Raw genomic sequence first — 5,443 nt, forward strand, 5'->3', positions numbered from 1 at the left:
GAGGCACGGCTTTCCCTCCTGGCTCTTCGGGCGTGGGAGCTGTCGCCAGAGCTGTGGCCCTACCGGAAAATGCTTCGCAGGCTGGCGCGGCGGCGCCACGTGGGCGCCGGTGGCGGGGAGGCTGACGGCCGCCGGAAAGCCCGCAGCCCCACGGGCTGTGGGGCCACGCGAGCGGCTGCCAAAGAGCTTTCCAACGAGGCACGGCTTTCCCTCCTGGCTCTTCAGGCGTGGGAGCTGTCACCAGAGCCGCGGCCCTACCGGAAAATGCTTCGCAGGCTGGCGCAGCAACGCCACGTGGGCGCCGGTGTCGCCGAGGCTGACGGCCGCCGGACAGCCTGCAGCCCCACGGGCTGTGGGGCCACGCGAGCGGCTGCCAAAGAGCTTTCCAACGAGGCACGGCTTTCCCTCCTGGCTCTTCGGGCATGGGAGCTGTCGCCAGAGCCGCGGCCCTACCGGAAAATACTTTGCAGGCTGGCGCGGCGGCGCCAGGTGGGCGGCGGTGGCGCCGAGGCTGACGGCCGCCGGAAAGCCCGCAGCCCCACGGGCTGTGGGGCCACGCGAGCGACTGCCAAGGAGCTTTCCATCGAGGCACGGCTTTCCCTCCTGGCTCTTCGGGCATGGCAGCTGTCGCCAGAGCCGCGGCCCTACCGGAAAATGCTTCGCGGGCTGGCGTGGCGGCGCCACATGGGCGCCGGTGGTGCTGAGACTGACGGCCGCCAGAAAGCCCGCAGCCCCACGGGCTGTGGGGCCACGCGAGCGACTGCCAAGGAGCTTTCCATCGAGGCACGGCTTTCCCTCCTGGCTCTTCGGGCATGGCAGCTGTCGCCAGAGCCGCGGCCCTACCACAAAATGCTTCGCGGGCTGGCGTGGCGGCGCCACATGGGCGCCGGTGGTGCTGAGACTGACGGCAGCCGGAAAGCCCGCAGCCCCACAGGCCCATGAGGCTGTGGGCTTTCCGGCGGCCCTCAGCCTCGGCGCCACCCGCGCCCACGTGGCACCGCCGCGCAAGCCCGCGAAGCATTTTCCGGTACGGCCGCTGCTCTGGCGACAGCTCCCACGCCCGAAGAGCCAGGAGGGAAAGCCGTGCCTCGTTGAAAAGCTCTTTGACAGCCGCTCGCGTGGCCCCACATCCCGTGGGGCTGCGGGCTTTCTGGCGGCCATCAGCCTCGGCGACACCGGCGCCCACGTGGCGCCGCCGTGCCAGCCTGCGAAGCATTTTCCGGTAGGGCCGCGGCTCTGGCGACAGCTCCCACGCCCGAAGAGCCAGGAGGGAAAGCCGTGCCTCCTTGGAAAGCTCTTTGGCAGCCGCTCGCGTGGCCCCACAGCCCGTGGGGCTGCGGGCTTTCCAGCGGCCGTCAGCCTCGGCGCCACCGGCGCCCACGTAGCGCCGCCGCGCCAGCCTGCGAAGCATTTTCCGGTAGGGCCGCGTCTCTGGAGACAGCTCCCATGCCCGAAGAGCCAGGAGGGAAAGCCGTGCCTCGTTGGAAAGCTCTTTGGCAGCCGCTCGCGTGGCCCCACAGCCCGTGGGGCTGCGGGCTTTCCTGCTGCCTTCAGCCTCAAAACCACCCTTTCCCACTTGGCGCCGCACCAGGCACAAAAATGGCCATATGTCTGGAGATGTGTCCCACGCCCAAAGACCCAGCAGAGAAAACTATGCCTTGTTCTAAAGTTCTTTGGGAACCACTTGTGTAGCCCCACAGACCTTGGGGCTGCAGGCTTTCCTGCTGCCTTCAGCCTCAAAACCACCCCTTCCCACTTGGCGCCGCGCCAGGCACAATAATGGCCATATGTCTGGAGATGGGTCCCACGACCAAAGAGCCAGCAGGGAAAATGATGCCTTGTTCTAAAGCTCTTTGGGAACCGCTTGCGTAGCCCCACAGACCTGGAGGCTGCAGGCTTTCCTCTGCCTTCAGCCTCAAAACCACCCTTTCCCACTTGGCGCCGCGCCAGCCTCCAAAATTTCCATATGTCGGGAGATCTGGTGATTGCTCCCATGCCCAAAGAGCCAGGAGGGAAACCTGTGCCTTGTTCTAAAGCTCTTTGGGAACCGCTTGCGTAGCCCCGCACACCTTGGGGCTGTAGGCTCTCCTGCTGCCTTCAGCCTCAAAACCACCCTTTCCGTATGCCTGCACAGGGGTGTCCCCGGTGCTCCGGGGTGGGGCAGGGGGGATCAGTGTGCGTGGCCCCCCCCTCCAAGAGCCCCCCCACCCCGGGGCCGTGTCCCGGGTCTGCAGTACCGGTATCTGGCCGCTAGGGGGTAGCAGTGAGCACTTTTCCTGCCTGCAGTACCGCATTATGGCCGTTAAGTGGCAGCAGCGATCGCTGTGGCTTACAGCTGCACTGCGCATGCGCTCCCCCTGGGTGCCGTACGGCTGTACTGCGCATGCATTCTCCCCGGTGCCGCGCGGCTGTACTGCGCATGCGTACTCGCGGGTTCCGTACGGTTCTACTGCGCATGCGCTCCCCCGCCTCCGGTGCCGTACGGCTCTATTGCGCATGCGCTCCCCCCCCGGGTGCCTTACGCTTCTACTACGCATGCGTTCCCCCCCGCGTCCTGCGCGGCTGTATTGCGCATGCGTACCCGCTGATTCCGTAGCGTTCTACTGCGCATGCGCTCACCTCTGCGCCGTACGGCTGTACTGCGCATGTCAGTCCGCCCCCTGACCCCGCACCCCCCCACCACACACACACCGGGGGGTTTGGGGAGAACGGGGACACCCCCCCCGCGGGGACACGGCGGAGGAGGCGGCCAAGCCCCAATAAAGGCGTAAGGGAGATGGTGGTGTCACACACACACACACCCCCACCGGCCCCCCCCAGAGAGACACGGGGGGGGGGGGGCACAGCTGGTGTGTCACCCCCCCTTGTCACCCCTCTGCATGACCCTGGGGATCCCCCGGCCATCAGCAGCTCCCCCCCCCCCCCCCAAAAGGGCAGACTGACTCCCCCGGTCACCCCTGAGCAGCTCCTGTGCCCCCCCCCCCCCCCCCCAGAAGGACAGACGGACATAGGGGGGGGCACAGCCAGGGGTCACCCCCTTGTCACCCCTCTCCACGATCCTGGGGACCCTCCATGACCCCCCCCCGGCCATCAGTAGCCCCCCCAGAAGGACAGAGAGACACGGGGGGGGGCACAGCCAGGGGGTCACCCCCACCTTGTCATCCCCCCTATGGCCCCCTTGGCCATCAGTAGCCCTCCCAACAAGGACAGTCGGACACGGGGGGACACCAGGGGGTCACCCCCGTTGTCACCCTCCCGTGGTCCCCCCAGAAGGACAGACGGACACAGGGGGGCAGCCAGGAGCTGGGGGGCTCCGTTTATTCCCGGGGGGGCACCTCTGGCCACCTCCTCCGACTCGGGGGGGAGCACCCCCAAATCTAACACACCCGCCCCAAATGAGCCCCCCCGATAGAAAACAGCCTTCTCCCTAATTAAACACCCCCCCTTTAAACACCCCCCCAAAATTAACACCCCTAATTAAACTCTGGCCCCAAATAACCTCCTCAGCTAACCCTCCCCCTCAATTATACACCCCTCAATTAAAAAACACCCCAAATTACCCCCTCCAATTAAACACCCCCCCAATTACACTCCATCCCGAAATTGACCCCCCTAGTTAAACATCCCCCCCTCAGTTAAATACCCCCCCCATTAAACTCCCCCCCTGAAATTACACCCCAATTGAACACTCCCCCAAATTAAACACTCCACAAATTAAATGTCCCCCCAATTAAGGCCGTGGGGTCAAAGCGCGGCGGGCGGGAGCCTGGCGGGGGGTAGAGGAGGGTGTTGGGGCAGGGAGGGGGGGCAAACCATGTGTGTGTCCCCCCCCCACTCCACGTGTGTCCCTCAGCGTCCCCCACCTGCGGGTGATGGGGACCGTGACGGGGGGCGACCCTGGCCGCCACGGTGGCTTTCCCGGGACGCCGAGCGTTGTTCCTGGGGACGGCTGGCCGTGCCGACGGGTGTCCGGTGGCTGCTGAGGGGACCGGCGGCGTGAGGGCGGGGGGGGTCAGGGGGCACACCTCACGCCCAGGCAGGGCCCCCCCCTCCCCGTGCCCCCCAGCCCGGCCTCACCCCCTCTTGCAGGAGGCCAGCTCGGCCGTCAGGCTCTTCACCCGCTGCTGCAGCCTCCGCTCCGACGCCTTCACCTCCGCCAGCTGCAAGATGCGGGGGGATGAAAGGTTCCCTCTGCTGCCGCCGGCCCCCCCCAGCCCCCCCCAGCCCACCTCGGCAGCCAGTTGCCGGTGCCACTTGAGCGTATTTACAATCCTCCTCGCCGATCCGCCGCTACTTTCCCGCACCTGCTGCCTGCCTTAGGCTTAACCTGATGCCTCGCCATTGGCGGGAGTTTGTGGGAAAGGCAAGTCCCGACCCTTCATCCTTTGTGGGGAAGAGGGAATTGGGCTTATCTCAAAGGGCGATAAAGCTGGAGAAATGGCAAAAAAGACATGAAAAATCCTTCTGTGGAGGAACGGAAAGCAAGAGGTATCCCCAAAAGGGTAAGTTTCCCCCGAGCTGGCTGCCTTGAGGGTTGAACTTTGGGAAAGGGTTGAATTTTGGGAAAGGGTTGAACTTTGGGAAAGGGTTGAACCTTCAGGGGTTGAACCTTCAGGGGTTGAACCCTGGGAAAGGGTTGAACCTCAGGCGGCTGAAGGGCAGAGGTGGCCACCAAAGCCACCAAGAGGCTCATTCCCTCCTGCGTCCCAGGACTGACCCCGGGCTGAGCGGTGGTTTCCTGCCTGGGGCGGGGGACAATCTCACGCCCCAGCAGGGAAGGGAGCAGATCCCAGAACGCACACCCTCTGTGGGGATAGCCCCATTTCACCATTTTTCTCTCCAAAGCGTGACTTGTTTCCATTACCCCTGTAGCGCCACAACCACATCTCAGCTCGAGGCAAGGCGGAAGCGGGACCACGCTCAGCCACGCCACAGCAGTTGGGAGCTTCCTCTGCTGGATTAAATGATGGGTTTGATTGTGACGAGGGGGGGGGGGGTGGGGGGCTTAAGGTCAAAAAGACCAGGTGCCCCCAGACACCTGTATCCTTTACAGACCCACCCTTGGACATCTTAGTCCTCTATGGATCCCTCCAGACGCCAGGTGGGACTTTGAAGGACCAGAAATGGATCCAGCCGTCGCGGCAGTGGATTCGTAGAGGACCCCGGCGTTCAGGTGAGGTCAGCAGAGGAGGACCCACGGGTGGGACTGCCCCCACCCCCACAGGAGGCCCGCCCTCTGGCATTGGCTCTGGGGGGACCCAGGACACACAGCCCCAACCCCACCCCACGCACACCCCAGCAACCCCACACACACCCCAGCAACCTCACGCACCCCCCAACAACACCCCCCCCACCACACACACACACCCCCAACAGCCAAAACACCCAAAACATAATGGGGGTCATGGCCAGTGCACCCCAACTAGACCTGACTGCACCCCAA

The 5,443-nt window shown here is 64.9% G+C and overlaps 1 long non-coding RNA gene across 2 annotated transcripts; it reads right to left on the reverse strand.

Moving 5' to 3' along the window:
- Positions 1–3,732: 3,732 nt before the first annotated feature.
- Positions 3,733–4,938, reverse strand: LOC128901739 (uncharacterized). Of its 2 annotated transcripts, XR_008463518.1 has the most exons (4): positions 4,230–4,938; positions 4,078–4,160; positions 3,864–3,979; positions 3,733–3,766 (listed from the first exon to the last, which is right to left on the reverse strand). It is a non-coding gene; the product is annotated as an uncharacterized LOC128901739 (long non-coding RNA). The 2 variants fall into 2 exon arrangements; XR_008463519.1 differs by lacking the exon at positions 4,230–4,938 and having other exon boundaries at positions 4,078–4,209.
- Between the last annotated feature and the right edge of the window lie 505 nt (positions 4,939–5,443).

This window comes from Rissa tridactyla, chromosome 27 (genome assembly GCF_028500815.1).
Source record: "Rissa tridactyla isolate bRisTri1 chromosome 27, bRisTri1.patW.cur.20221130, whole genome shotgun sequence".
Taxonomy (NCBI): domain Eukaryota; kingdom Metazoa; phylum Chordata; class Aves; order Charadriiformes; family Laridae; genus Rissa; species Rissa tridactyla.